Source organism: Amblyomma maculatum, chromosome 11 (assembly GCF_055883805.1).
Source record: "Amblyomma maculatum isolate TAMU_Amacu chromosome 11, ASM5588380v1, whole genome shotgun sequence".
NCBI classification, from domain to species: Eukaryota; Metazoa; Arthropoda; class Arachnida; order Ixodida; family Ixodidae; genus Amblyomma; species Amblyomma maculatum.
In genome coordinates, this window is record NC_139354.1 from 133806401 (window position 1) to 133822400 (window position 16000).

The following is a 16000-nucleotide window of genomic DNA, read 5'->3' on the forward strand; positions in this document are numbered from 1 at the left end:
TATTATTATTTGCACTGCCTAAGTAGCTTCATGCTTGATTTGGTTTAGGGGCAGAGCTGTCGCTGTCATGACAACTGCAATCGGACATGCTTTTTTTCTTTGTTTTCTCTCTAAATTTCTAAAGCAACCATGAGTTAGACGCGTTCGGTCATTTTGCACTGCAGTCTCTGCTTAAGGTAACACCAGTACTTCTTGACAGCCTATATGTACTTTGCTAAGGTATAAGTGTTATCAGCAGTCTAAGCAGTGTGTGTTTTATCGCCCTACTGTTTAGCTGTACCGTTTCCGAGTGTCGACAAACCTTTAAATTCCATTTTAATAGTCTAGTTCGATTAATAGCCGTTTATTTCATTTAGCTTCACAAGTAAACCAGCTCAAACTAAAACCGTTTACTGGTTAAAGTTCTGTGTGTAAAACAGTGGAATCAAAATGTAATATCTAATTTATTAGGTTAATGTCTTGCACTTTAGGTTCTCGTGTAGACATTATTCTGTTCAGATATCTCATTAGTTTGTTATAGTATCGCGCGTAAATGAGTAGAGTCTCAATATTTACTAACGGATGAGCATGTCTTTGACCCTCGGTATACACGCGTAATTCAGGACCGTCTTTGAGCGATTGCATATAGGCAGAGAAAAAAGGAAACCTTTGGTTTGAAAGCTATTTTCCTGTAAGGTTTGAAATAAAAGGGGAAATCCAGGTTTCCCTTGGCAAACTTGATTGAGCATGCATTTAGCTGGAATACTGAAATTGTCTTGTGTGTGTGGTAATAAAGTGTTAAGTTTATAGATCTACAGATCAAAACCTACATGCCATGCGGGCTAGATCTTTAAATCAGGAATTAGGTAAAAAAGGCATATCTGACCAGATATGCCTTACCTGGTACTCGAAATCAGGAATTGGGCAGATATGCCTTATCTTGCCTACATCTTTACTAATATACATATCTGCCCAATTCCTGATATACCTGATCTGAATTTTTTTATAAGTCCAAATATGGCATTTCCGTAAGGGTTGGCTCACTTCTTTCTCAATCGGAAACCAGTCAATAAGACCATGCCCAGTTCCGCCCCTCGCCCTTCATACAGGTTCCTGAGGAAACAGATGCAGTGAATTGGAACTCCCATCTCTTAGAGAGCTTACCACATAGTGCTGTGATCTACGCAGTCAAACACTGAAGCAAAATCAAAAACGCAGAAGTAGATGGGTTTCGGAAACTCTTTTGCTTTTTCCATGATCCAGCGAAGGTTGGAAATCTGATCTTTAGTTCCTCTGCCCTTGCGAAACTCAGCTTGCACGTCCGGAATCTTCCGATCCACCTACTGCTGCAGCCTACTTTGGAGGATTTTCAACATCACCTAGCTATCATGCGAAATAAGCGCGATCGTGCTATAGTTGGAACAATATTTCACACTGCCTATCTTTGCAATGGGGATGTAAACTGACTTCCTCGAATCCTGTGGCCACTGCAGGGTTGTTCAAATTTGCTGACATAATGTATACAGAACGTTAACTGCGGCATGGTTGAGGTCTTGAAGCAACGTAGCTGGATTGCCATCAATTCCGCTCGCTTTGCTCTTAGCAAGGCTGGCTAAGGCCCATTCAACTTCACTTTTCAGGATGCCCGGCTCGAGATCAGTAATCACAACCGCCTCATGTTACGTATGCACATCCGGGTCCTTCTTGTACAGTTCTTCTGTGTATTCCTGCCACCTCTTCTTTATCTCTGAGGCTTCGTTGAGGTCCCTGCCTCGTTTGTCCTTTATCACGCGCAGCTTAGCACAGAAGCTTCCTTTGATATGTTTGTCTTTTACAGAGCTCTTGTGTTCCTCAATTGGCTGTTGTCCTCAACTGCTTGGCACTGTATTTTCAGGAAGGCATTCTTATCTGTTTGCTATTTTCTGAAAATCTACATTGCATTGAGCACCTTGTATCTTACTCTTTCTTCCATAACTTTTGCCATACTCCTTTCCTCAGCTATTTGCAGAGCCTCTTCAGATAACCAGTTTGCTTTCTTGCATTTCTTTTGCTTTGTAACTACCTTAGTAGGAACTTCTTGTAATATATCACGAACATCTGACCACATATCTTCAGGCTGTGTCTTCCAGATCTAATTCTTGAAATCGATTCCTCACTTCCACAACATATTCTCATGGAATTTGATCCAGATTATACGTAAAAGGCTGTCTAGTTTTTTTTTTGCGTTTTCCTCAATCGAAGCTTAAATTTACCGACAAGAAGCTGATAATCGGTGCCCTAATCGGCCCCAGGCCTTGTTTGTACTGACTGTATAGCGCTTCGCCATCTCTGCCGGCAAAGAATATAATCAATCAGATTCCTGTACAGACCGTCCGGTGAAGTCCGTGTGTACAGGCGCCTCTTGTGCAGTTGAATATGAGTATTCGCTATGGTGAGGTTGTTTTCTTGACAAAACTCTATTAGCCTCTGCCCAGCTTCATTTGGCTCACCAAGACCGAACTTGCCTGAAATTCCTGATATTTCTTCACTCCCCACCTTAGCATTCCAGTCTCCTATGAGAAAAGGGTGTCTGATGATGCAGCGCGGTCTAAAAGGCATTGCAGGTCAGCATAAAATCTCTCAACGTTCAGCTTCAACGACAGTTAGTTCAACTGCACATGCAAATAAAACAATGGTTATATTACGGCTTTGTGATGGTAGCGAGGCTCATCGGCTGCCCAACATAAGCCACCCAAGCTTGTCCACTGGCTTTGCATCATTGGCATCCAGGCAATCCCATTATTGTTGAATGTCTTTTTAAATATTTTTTATTCCATTGGTTTTACAACACAGAGGCAGCTAAGGACATCATGCGCCAAACACAGGGTTCAGTTTGTTTTGATGCAGGTATTTTGCATGCAGGTATTTTGCATGCTATAGTATATATAGCGTGCTGAAAGTATAAGAGTATACATGCCTTGTACATGCCTTGTAAAAGAAGGGTATTGCTTTGGTTAAAAAGAAAGTTGCAAAAAACAGGACAGGTGTCTTTAGAAAAAGTTTTATTACACATTAGATATTCAGATTAGACAATCACATGGGCGCCGACAAATGACCGAAACAGGAAATGCACATGATTAAGAACAAAGGAAAGTGCATATAAAATGCAGCCTAACGAATAAATACATCACAAATCAGTATTTACATGGAGAATAAAATTTGGCTGTTTGTGATGATGATATATACAATTTTGAACGGCACTGTACATGAAGGTATAGACAGTAGAATAATTTGCCAAATAAAATAGATATAAACATATACAGGAATCGCATGCACAGTATATATGGCACATTGTTGCGGTGTATACAGCTGTGAGTTGGCATATATATTTGCATTATATTACAGCAGGTACCAAGCAAGACGGACAGGTAGCTAAAAAAAAAGAAAGGGACAAACGAAACCCTGACACAATGGGACAATTCGAACTACCCATTATCCGAGTGTGCTTGTTGAAAAACGCCGCGTGGGCTGGGTTTTCAATGAGCAGCTCGGTCAAAATTGGTTAATGATGTCCTCGCAATTTTCGCATTCACGTGATAATTTTGATCTAGATGCTGACTGTTACAATAAAAGAAAAAAATGTCTGCGGTTTGAAAAGCTAATGAACAATCATGTTTTTATAATTACGCGTTTATGAACCCGAATGAACCGTGCTTTTACTTGCATTATTTTTCCTGCTTCGCTATCTAAAGGACAAACTTTACTCGGCTGGGCAGTTTAGCAAAGCGGTCAATCACTTCGGACACGTTGATGTCGACGTTTCTGTGGGCATATAGAAGCGCCAGCCCAACCATGCGTTCTTCAGAAATTGTAGAACGCAAGTAGTTTTTTAGCAATCTCATGCTTGAAAATGATCTCTCTGCACTGGCAGTGGTCACTGGAAGGGTGACTAGAATTTGCAGCAGCTTGTACACATTTCGGTAGGAGCTGCCGTCACAGTGAGAGATGGCATCTATTCCTGTGCTGGGACGCTGGCTTGCTGTTTTGTTCGCCCACTTTGTCCACCATAGCCGCAGTTCCCCCAAAGCAGCCTTAACATCCACGTCCTGCGCAAAAGCGGCCAGGAGATTTTCTGCTCTTCTCTGTCGGTCATCTTGCATTGGTGGTACTGCCGATGCTACAGTTACAGAAAAGACCTTTAAAATTGTCCTGTGCTTTTCGAACCGTTGCTGTAGCTGTGCTAATACGTGGTCCATGAATGGAATGTATACAGTTCTCCGGAAATATTCCTAAGCATTTTCTGATGTAACGCTCCCACGATCCTGCTGTCGGACACCGGCTCGTCGGGTGGTGATTTCAACATTCATTTTTTTTGCCAGTTCCTGCACTTGCGCAAAGATTTTTTGAAAAAGAAACATTCGAATTCTTGCGGTCATTTTCGATCGCTTGCGGCCCCACATCTATGTCGTCAATGGCGGCGCTCATGTCGATATTCCTGGTCTGCAGCTTCTTTGACAGAGGCAGGTTCATCGCTAGCACATGCTCCGCCACATGCAGGCTCACAAGGAATGCCGGTGACAAAAGTGCCAACGCCAAACTATTTGCCTGAACTGGACTTTCGCTGTTGCCGTTTTATTTTATCTCCTCTAGTGCCGCGATCACCGGTTCAAACAGATTCACAAATGAAAGAACTGCATCATGCTTTTCCACCCAGCACGTTTCACATAATCCCAAAAGTCGCTGCCTTCTGGACTCAGGACAAATCAAACTTATCATTTCTCGTAAAACCTGCGAGCTGTTAGGAGATTTGCGGAAAAAGTTTGACGCTGCTTTTATTGTTCCAAAACAGTTTCGGATATCTGTGATGGAGCACGCCGCACAGAGAACTAGATTGATGGAGTGTCTGGCGCAATGGGTGCATAATGCGGCTGGATATTTCTCACGAACGACAGCTTGCCCACCATTCGCTTTACCAGCCATCGAGCTGGCACCGTCATAACCTTGGCCACGAAAATTATGCATATTAATTCCAAGTCTAGCAGAAATTTTATAATGGTGTCTGTGACGGCCCTACCACTTTGGTCCTGAATTGGCACAAAACCTAAAAACACTTCTTCGATATCGTTGGCATCCTTGTTTAGGTACCTTGCACAAACAGTGAGCAGTTCGATTCCAGCAATATCTGCCGTTTCGTCAGCAAGTACGGAGAAGCTGCCTGCAGCGTTTATTTTTACAACTAGGCTTTCTTTGATAACTTCCCCACAAATTTCTATAATTTGGTTTTGCACATATGGACTTAAATACGATGCATTACTGGGAAAACTTTCCAAATGGTTCTTCAGATTTGTATCTCCACAATCAGCCCGCATGTGAAGAAGCTCTCTGATAATACCAGTATTTTCAGAGCAGCCTGTGCTTAAATCAATAGGACCACTGTCCCTATGGCCACGAAGGGCCAGACCTTGTCGGCCACAAAAAAAAAACTGTCTCAGTAATAGGCCCTAACCTTCGTCTTTTGTCTCTTATTTGAGTTTGCCTTCCCTGGTCGAGCTGGTCGATCACATTCGGCGCGCTTCCCGAGAATGTTTGGAGAAAATTATCAGCCGTCAGGTGACAGTCACGGTGATATTTAGTGTTCTCGTGCGTTTCAAAGATTTCGAGGGCGTGTTTCCATTTCTGGAACGGCTTGGATACGAGAGCACCAGTGCGCGCATGCTGGCCCTTACCAACCTCATGTCTGCAGAAAAGGACACACACTCGGCAAAACGCACCTTCTTGAAGCGCTGAGTAGCTGAGCCATCGGTACCTGTCTAGCCAAGCGGACTGAAACCTCCGTTTTTGCTTCAGATCTTTCGTACATTTGAACACGTAACCTTTCGGAGGAATCCAAGGAGAAGTCAACAGATGATATCTATTCTGATCCTCTATTCTGCAGCAACTCTCGTAGATCCAAATGTCAAACTTGCTTGTTTCTACCTTCTGGGGATCTGAGAGGAGTAAAGATTTAAGACACCACTATTTAGTACGGTATATGAACGCGCTGTTTTCAAAGTTCAAACTGTATCCTGACTCAACGAATAGTCAAAAATTAGGCGGAGATTCTCACCAGAGGAGCATGTTGGAACAGGCGATGCAAGCGCCGGCAGCACAATTTTCAGGTGAGTCTCTGAAGCCAGCCTCTCGTCTTCAGTGACGGTAGGAGTGTTTTGTCTAGAAGCAGTTCCTGCGTAAACCGGAAGAAAAAAATATTAAGCAGCGGCTTGGAGATGTCGTTGTTCCCCTTGTACGTTGCCAGCCGTACGAGACGTCACATTTGTTTTTTTAATTTCTTAACGTCATGCATGGCAGCAGTATTGTGTGTGAAATGCATCTTTGCCTCCATGAGCGAAGTCTTTCCTGCATCTAGTAGCGTAACGCGATGGCTGGCGGTTTCGCGACTTCACTGAAAATCTGTTTCCGAACAAACTGGCGGAAACCGCCCGCGTTAAGTTTTCTTTGCGATGATTTTTTTGAACGCGATAGCAATGAACGCGATAGCAATGAACGCGATAGCAACAGATTGGAGAGCTAACTCGAAGAAGCATGGCTGAATGCGCGCACGAACATAAACATATCTCATCCCATGACAACGGAAAGTCGCTGTGAAAATGTACGCTTGAGCAAGATTGGACGCAGCAGCAGCTACCTTTGTGCTGCAACTCGAACGACCATAGCCAGAAAGCATTCAAAGGGCTGCCAGGCAGAATTCACTCGGTCAGAGAAAACGAACGCGCACCGAAATGCGCCGCGTGATGGTGAGGGCAACACAAGAAAAACGCATGCGCTCTGGCTGACCTTGTCAGCCCCCTGGTAGCGAGAACAAGTCTCAATGTGTCGTCTTGCATAGAAGTCAAAGTAGAAAAAATAACCAAGAACATAGTTACCTTTAGTAGTGCCTTGACATGGACGCTTTGGCGCAGGTGAAAAAAACGCTGAAATTCTTTTCTTTGACATGACGACAGTGACCACGGTGCTTCACCTCATTAGACCTCGCTGCGTGCTGGGGGCGCCCTTGGTTCGCCTGAGATGTCTCTCGCCGGGCCGATGTTACCGGGTCCTGGCTCGGAAGCCGAGAAGAAGGAGAAGGAGCAGAAGCAGCCAGGGAGTAGAAGTGAAGAAGAAACGTTTTATACAACTTTTTAAATGATCTGACGAAACAGGAGTTTCGGTGGAGACAATCTGCCGATGGTAGGTTATCCCCAATTCCCTAGCTGGGGAAACAAAGTTTAATCTGTACAGTCCAATCAGCGGGGCACAAGCATGGACTTGAGATGCCGCCCACTGCTGAGGGTGGTGCTTGAGCCTCCTCTCACATCTTTCAATGGCGAGGACTAGCTTCTCCGATGTCGATGACAATTTTGTGCATGCTGGCGGTGGAAACCCTTCACTAAGGTAAAGTAGCCGGAGAAGTCGTCCGTTGGCTGAGGTCATTTCCCTGGCGTTACTTCTCAGAAGTTCACCCGCCTGCTTCGAGAAGTCGGCGAGCAGGGTCAATGCTGATCGGCGACGCGCCTCCGAACCTTTAAACAAAAGACCAGGCTACCGTGGTCGTCGCCGCGGGTGCCAATAGGATTAAGGTCTGAAAGAGCAGCTCCTTTCCGTCTCCATCCCGAAAAAGGGGGTGGCGGGGAGGGGACTTGGGCGCCTCATCAGGAGACAAACGGTGACTCCGCCGCCATCGGCGCCGCTTCGATGCCTTTTGGTCGCGGTCGCTCACCGGCGTCCGCGAGATGCGTAGGACGGCGAAGAGCGGTGTAGGAAAAAAAACGAGGTGCAATAAAGAAACCAAAACGCTCCAGGGCCAATGTTCAGCTCCTTCTCTTCGGCGCGTAGGAGGAAGCATGAAAACGAAAAAAAAAACACAAACAAAAAGCGCAACCACGGAGAGAGCATAGTGTACGGGGAGAAGGGAGAGGGAGTACCACTAAGAGCTGCTACAGCACGGTGAGGATTTGCAGAAGGCACGAGAAAAAAGAAAGCCCCAAAAGAGAGACAGGGATTTTGAGGAAGCGGGGAGTCGAAGGCGAGGAAAATACCGCCTTTGAAACACTGAGCGGGAATGGAAACCTGTCTTGTTTCGTCGTCCACCCCCACCTCCGCGGCCGGCGCGAGTTGACGCGACGAGCCCGCTCGCTATCCAAACGACCTTGAAACTTAGTGCTCGGAAATGGTTCCTGGCTTTACGTGACTCTGTCTGCATGGGCGTTGCTACGAAATGTAGCCCCCAAGTTCGTAATGTTCGTGCCGAAAGGTATTTTCGAACGAACCGGAAAAAGATATTGTAGACAAAACCCAGAATGCTTTCGAGCGCCGGTGGTTGTTTTGGTCCGCGGTGCATGACAGCACGAAAACATTTCGGGGGGGGGGGGGGGGGCTGTAGCCCCATAAGCCCCCCCCCCCCCCCCCGTGCTACGCGCCTGGCTCAAACATTTGAAACCATTTTATATCTCAGCAGATAATAGTTAACCTGCCAAAACCGCTCGAATAACTCCATCATCATAGTTACAGCTATTTCCGCAGACTTCACCCTTTCAGTATGCGGTCATAGATCAACCGCTAGAGCTGAACCAGTTGGTCAACATTCGTAACGCAAAAACTCAGACAAGTGTCCTTAACGTTAAATACAATAAGCTACAACGTCGCTTTCTGAAGCGAAGTAGAAATGGCGGTAAAACATCTTCACTTCCATGGTGCCAAACAAGCCAGAATTTAGAACAAAGGCAGTAGCCATATGGGAAGGTTATGTAGCGAAAGGCGTAGAAAACAAAGAAAAAGCAAATGATGGAACCAAGATATAGTGTTGAGGCTATATTTTACTTCTCCTGCACACCGCAATGCTTCTTGACGTTGGCCCGCTGCTGCACGTGAAGTCGCATTCACATAAGCCTATGCTGAGCAAGAAGCTCTTAGGTGCTTGAGCGCACTGAAACATTTTCGCAGTGTTTCCCGTGTCGAAGGCAACCATCATTTCCAACAAGGTAAAAGCAACTGCAGATCACAATATCAGCTCTAGGACAAATTGTGTTCTGAATAGCAGCGCGTCTACAGAAAGAAACGTATTGGTTTGAAGGATGAACTCGTGCTTGGCGCAAACGCTGGAATAAATGGTCTTGGTGGCGGCGATCTATTTTCAGTGCTGTTGTTTTTATTAAATATCAACTGGGGTACACGTGGCATGCTTACGTGTACAATTGACAAAATGTACTTTGCGGACATTTGAGCGGGAGGGTGCGTAAATTAGAACAAAGTAGGAACTCTTTTGGACCCTGTTGGTTTCTTTAGTTTTACCATTCTCTTAACAGCATCCCAAAAAAGCAGAAAACAGAGGTGGCGCTTCAAAGTGCTCGAGTAACTGAAAAAAAGATCAGGGTACTATGAGGACTTTAACAACGGTTACTAAGTCATCATTAGGAGATGCTTACTGATCGGTATTTGCGAAAAATAGGCAAATGGGGCTTCGCGGAAGCACAGTTCGGAACAGTAGTTGACAAGTTGCTTCTCCTTGCCAATCAGTTTACGTTAAGGACACAAAGAAGCATTTACACTAAACGTAAAAATACTCCCGGAAATATAGGACTTTATAATGCGTTGCACAAATAGCTATCAAAGAAACAATGTCTAAGTGTAAAGTTTTCTTTCCGGGTCAGAAGTATAGTTGTGACGACTGTAAGCGCTATGAGCTTATGCTTTCTGCTTGTGAACTACGCCTCGTTAAGTAAGCTGAACAAGGATAAAATATAACGCGCCCTGCTTTCTATTATTATTATTTACAACATAGCCAAAATTCCAGATATTGTAAAATGGAGGACCATGTTCTTTTGCTGGAATTTATCTCACGAGTGCCTTGCAGTGAATCAAGAGCCTTGCTACACAACCAACCTATACCCTGGGCAGAATATGAGCAGGAGGCAGTTCTGCCGATTGGTCCATCTTGGAGAACCCACCGCCAAGCCAGAGTTTGTAGGTTTGACAACTGCACTTAATTTCTCCAAAGCATGTTAGAGTGAAGCTGGGGGGTATCAACGAAATTCGTATAGTCTTCATTCCTAAGGAAGGTTTAGATTCTTCCGAGAAAAGTTAAACGTCCCCGTGTTCACCTGCCTGAACGAAAAAAAAATCTTTTCAAATACTCGATTCCTGTATTACGTGTCAAGAAACCTGGTTTGCTTGCATTCTGCTGATTATTGGAGAACCTATTTCTCTCCAAACAGGTTCATTGGAACGATGCAAAAAAATTTGAAATTTGAAACTTTATTTAACAGTCTTTAACAAAAGCACCGCCTATTAAAGCAATGATGTCTGAGAGGACAAAGTTATTCACCCCTGTTAAATTACTAGCCGATATTGAGACAAATACTGAGCAGAATATTTTTTGAAGCAAACATTACTCATTTGCGCTATGGTCGTTTATTCTTTGGGGCACTAATTTCAACAAAACAAAAAATGCATAATATCTATATGAGATGGGTCGAATTGCAGCAGTTTTGTTAAGTAAAAAATGTTGCTCCTCTTTAAGCGCCTAACCTCTAGCGCATTCACTGTCTGAGGCAAGAAGTTGGCTTTGCTCTTGTCTGAAGCCAGGTAGACTCATACACACAAAATAGATATGCCACACTTAGGGTAAGCCGATATTTTAAACCATTGGTAAAGTGAACGCATATGCCACAATGATCACTGCGCGAAAACATTGTTTTTCTTGCTGCAGCACTAGGTCCAGCCGAGGCGATGAGAATGTCATCGTCTTAATAAACCCGTATTCGTGCACTACGGGTTCAGACCACACCATTATCTCACTGTCATTGTGCGTCAAGGAGCCTCTAAGGTTCACAGTTCTCTTCCTAGAGCTTTGTCTTTAAACCGAATTCTTGAACTGAAGGCGAAGTGGAACATAACTGGTTAGAGGCGCACCCTGTGTTAATCTGACAATGCTAAATGGGCAGCGAATTTGTTCTTGCCTAATGAGTAGATTTTCAATTTGCCATAGAACTAAAGGGTCATCGAACAATTTTTCCTGTTGTCACATTTTTCTTAACACACTCCTGTGCATCACTGCTTAGTTCATGGTTAGTTCTGCACTATTAATCTCGGAATGAAGTATGTAAACTCGTTTGCATTCAAGCTGTCATCATCAGCCTGACTATACCTACGCAGGGTGAAGGCCTGTCCCATATTCGCAGCCACAACTGCACATGTGTAACTCGTGTCCTTTGCTGTTATAGATCGGCGTACCTTGCCTCGTGCCAGCCAAGCCCTATTGATTCATCTTTGCTATCTACCGAGGACCAGCTCGCCACCTTATCTGGCTCCCAGGTGTGGCAGCTGAGGACCGGCGATCATCCTGCACCGCACCGTGACTAGGGACGCCGGCCAACCACGAGAGGTCGCCGCGCCATCAAACCCTATATAAACCACCGCCTGGCATCATCGCCCTGGGATTCGCAGCCACAACTGCACATGTGTAACTCGTGTCCTTTGCTGTTATAGATCGGCGTACCTTGCCTCGTGCCAGCCAAGCCCTATTGATTCATCTTTGCTATCTACCGAGGACCAGCTCGCCACCTTATCTGGCTCCCAGGTGTGGCAGCTGAGGACCGGCGATCATCCTGCACCGCACCGTGACTAGGGACGCCGGCCAACCACGAGAGGTCGCCGCGCCATCAAACCCTATATAAACCACCGCCTGGCATCATCGCCCTGGGATTCGCAGCCACAACTGCACATGTGTAACTCGTGTCCTTTGCTGTTATAGGTAGGCAATTTGTTTCTTTGTTCTTTCAAAGTACCTGACCTCCGTGGCTGCCAATCCCTATTACTGTGTCTTGATATTTGCTTAAATGGGTATTGACGTGTGTACGTACCGTGCTCGCATTGGTTCATTTTTTGCTCGTCGGTCAATTCACTGCTCCCGTAGTGAGCGTTTCGCATCAGAATGTGGCCTTCTACGTATGCTGTGCCCTAAAGCGTCTTCGCTTATGTTATCCATGTGTATTGCAATGCTCTTACTCTGTGCGGGTGACGTAGAGGCTAACCCAGGTCCTAAGATTGACGATGTACTCACGCTGCTAAAAGAGTGCCACGCTGAAACCACTACGTCGTTAAGAGAAATCAATCAGCAGATCAACTCCATAAATGCGCGAGTGTCCACTATTGAACAATGTCTGACTGGTGTATCGGGGCTCAAAAACGGCCTTGTCACAATGAGCGACTCTGTGCAGGAATGCAAGGTGAACATTAACAAAACAAACAGTGAATTGATTGGTGTGGTAGAGGACATGAACAACCGCATGCGAAGAAATAATTTGATCATCAAAGGCCTTCCTGAAGTCGAACAAGAAGGATATGCTGAATCCGAGCGCATTGTCAAAGAATTTATAGGTACCTATCTTGGTATTCAAGTCGGCGACATCGAAAGAGCCCACCGGTTAGGACAGCGTCGTGCTGATAGTCATCGGCCAATCATTGTTAAATTCCTTAACTTTAAGTCTAAAACCGAAGTTCTAAGTAATGCATTCAAGTTAAAGGATGTCAAAACACCAAAAGTCTGGTTGGATGAGGATTTTTCTCCTAAAGTTCTTTACGAAAGAAAAAGGCTACGCGACTTCGCCAAGGATCAACGCAGTGCAAACGAGCGTTTCAGTGTGCGCTACAACAAACTACACATGAGGGGCGGCATTTATCGCTATGATTCAGCCTCAGACTGTGTTATTCGTATCTCTGCCCCTCATGTGCAAGAACAAAGCGCCTCTGCTACTGTAATCGATACTTCTGACTCTCAAAACCAAGAGGAAACCACTGAATGACAGTATGTAAAACCACGTAAGAAAACGGCCACACTAAATCCGATTTCTCTGCTCTTGGCAAATTTCCGCAGCATATTTCGTAAACTTGATGTTTTAAAAACAATAATTCACACTTGTTCTGCCGATATCCTTGTGGGAACTGAAACATGGCTTTCTAATGACATCGCCAGCAGCGAACTAATGTTCCCATCGTCGTTTGTGCTTTTCCGTCGAGATAGGATCGGGGCTAGAGGAGGAGGAGTGCTTATTGCGGTAAAGGAACAGTTCCAACCATCGCTCATAGATATTGAATCGCCTCTAGAAATAATCTGGGTCTCTGTTCACTTTTCGCACATTCATTGTGTCCTTGGTGCTTGCTACCGACCGCCAGACTGCCGCTCTAATTTCTCTGAACTGTTCAGTGACGCAATTGATCAAATCTCGATCAAATTTCCACGCTGTTTTCTAGTCATATGCGGTGATTTTAACTATCCAGCCATAGATTGGAGCACCTCATCTATTAACACACAGCATGATCGCGCAGAAAATCTTCGGTTTCTTCACTGCCTTCACTACCATCACCTCACCCAGGTAGTCGATAAACCAACTCGCGGAAATCACATATTAGACCTCATCCTGACAAACAGTCCTGACCTTGCATGTACTCAAGTCATGGAAAACATCAGCGATCACAGAGCCGTTCATTGCTCATTGTCTCTACCTCGCACTGAAAAAACAAAAATAAAAAAACAAATACTAAACTATGCGCGCGCAGATACCGAAAAAATAAATATCATGTTAGATAGTTTTTTAACCGAGTTTCACTCCAGCTTCGCGAGCCGTTCAACTAATGAAAACTGGTGCTTATTTCGAGATCAGCTAAAATATATAGAAGATTCATGTGTGCCCAAATGTACAATAACATCTCGTAAAAGCGACCCATGGTTCTCTCGAGATGTTGGAAGACACCTAAACAGGAAGAAGAGAGCGTATAGAAAAGCTAGTCGGTCAAATGCCCATGAAGATTGGCAGAAATACAAGGAAATTTCCAGGCTTGCCGAAAAAACAGTTGCTCATGCGAAAAAGAAATATTTTAATTGCACTCTCCCAAATCTTTTAAAAACAGATCCTAAGAAGTTCTGGAATATGGTAAATCCTAAGCAAAATCAGTCCATTCCAGCCATGACAGGGACAGATGGCAACATACTACCACCAAAGGAGTGCGCCGAACACTTTAACAGGCACTTTGCCAGCGTATTCACACAAGAACATCCAATCTCCGATTCCCTTACGCTCCCCAGGCTAAGCATCCCGTTCGCATACCCGTCCATTATCATCACCGCCCATGGCGTGAAGTGCGCTATAGACCGTCTACCGTTGAAGACTAGCCCAGGGCCCGACGGCGTGAGTGGTAAACTTTTAAGGCTAACAAGTGAGATTTCAGCTGTTATACTTTCCCTTATATTTCAACAATCAATTGATTCTGGATGTGTACCTGATGACTGGAGATTAGCCTATGTTCTACCAATACCTAAATCTGGCGATAATACACTTTTCAGCAACTACCGGCCTATTTCGCTAACTTCAATCAGTTGTAAACTGCTCGAGCACATTCTTTACTCCCACATTATGGCCCACCTGAACCAAAACAATTTGCTGATAAACAATCAGCACGGTTTCCGTCCGAAGCTTTCATGCCAGACTCAACTTTACGAACTAGTAACAGACATTCACACTTCATTGCATCTTATTCATTATGTGGATGGCATCTTTATCGATTTTTCAAAGGCTTTTGACCGTGTACCTCATAAACGATTACTAATGAAAATACGCAATCTGGGGTTAGATAATAAGACAATAAGATGGCTTGAAGCATTCCTCACCAATCGTCTTCAGGCCGTTAAACTGAACAGTACTATTTCCAGTCCAGCACCAGTCAGGTCTGGTGTCCCTCAAGGTTCGGTAATAGGCCCGCTTTTATTCTTAATATACATTAATGATATAACTGATAATATTACTTCTACAGTTCGGCTTTTTGCCGATGATTGTATAATCTACAGAGATATAAGCAGCCCTAACGACACAACTACTTTGCAATCTGACTTAGACAAGCTAACGGCATGGTGCTGCAACTGGCAGATGCAAATTAATGCAGAAAAGACTAAACATATAAAGTTTTCCATAGGTTCAAAGTCTTCTCCCAATATCTACACTATAAATAATGGTTTAATAGACTCGGTCTCCTCGATTAAATACCTTGGCGTCTACCTAAATTCTACATTAACATGGACTGACCACATAGAGCAAATTACGTCTAAAGCACAAAAGAAACTTGGCTATCTCAAGCGTCGCTTATATCTCGCCGACAGGGACACCAGACTTGAAGCTTATAATTTCCTTGTGCGTCCTTCTCTGGAATATGCATCAATAATTTGGCACCCTTATCAAATCACCCTAACAAACATTCTTGAATCCGTCCAAAATAAAGCTGCTCGATTCATCTTGTCATCCTATTCACGATATCAAAGCGTTTCATCTCTGAAGGAAACACTCAACATGCCATCCCTATCAGTGCGCAGAAAAATCGCCCGTTTATTGTATTTTCATACACTTTATCATAATAGCACTCCGTTCACCCGGTCTCATATTTCTCCAGCCCCTCATACGTCACATCGCGTTGATCATGCCCATAAAGTTAAACCCATTTTTGCCCGGACGGAAAAGTACAAACATTCACCATTAATCTTATCAATAAAAGAATGGAATGAACTGCCGCCCAGAATCGCCACGATAACAGAATCATCTTTATTTCAGTCAGCATTGAAAACCTACCTTGAATCATTACACTCACGGTAAATGTTTTGGACCACTCTGCCGTCTCTTTTCCTACCGCTGTCTTCTTTCTTTTGCATGAATTTTCCCCGCGATTGCACTAAACTCAGTTTCTAGGATATAACTATGTTATCTCTGGGTGTGTTGTTATATGAGTGCTACTTCACCATCTCCATTGCTCTGTTCTTTTTTTTTTGTTTGTTTGTTTGATTGATTGCTTCTTTAACAATGAATTGCATTCTGGCTTATGTTCCCCCCCTATGTAATGCCCCCAGCGGGCCTTTAGGGTATCTGAATAAATAAATAAAATAAATATTCTTCCAATTAACATGGTCGTGTGCTAGCTGCATTCACTTGACCCCTTTGAACATCTAGCTGTTATTCAAGCTGTA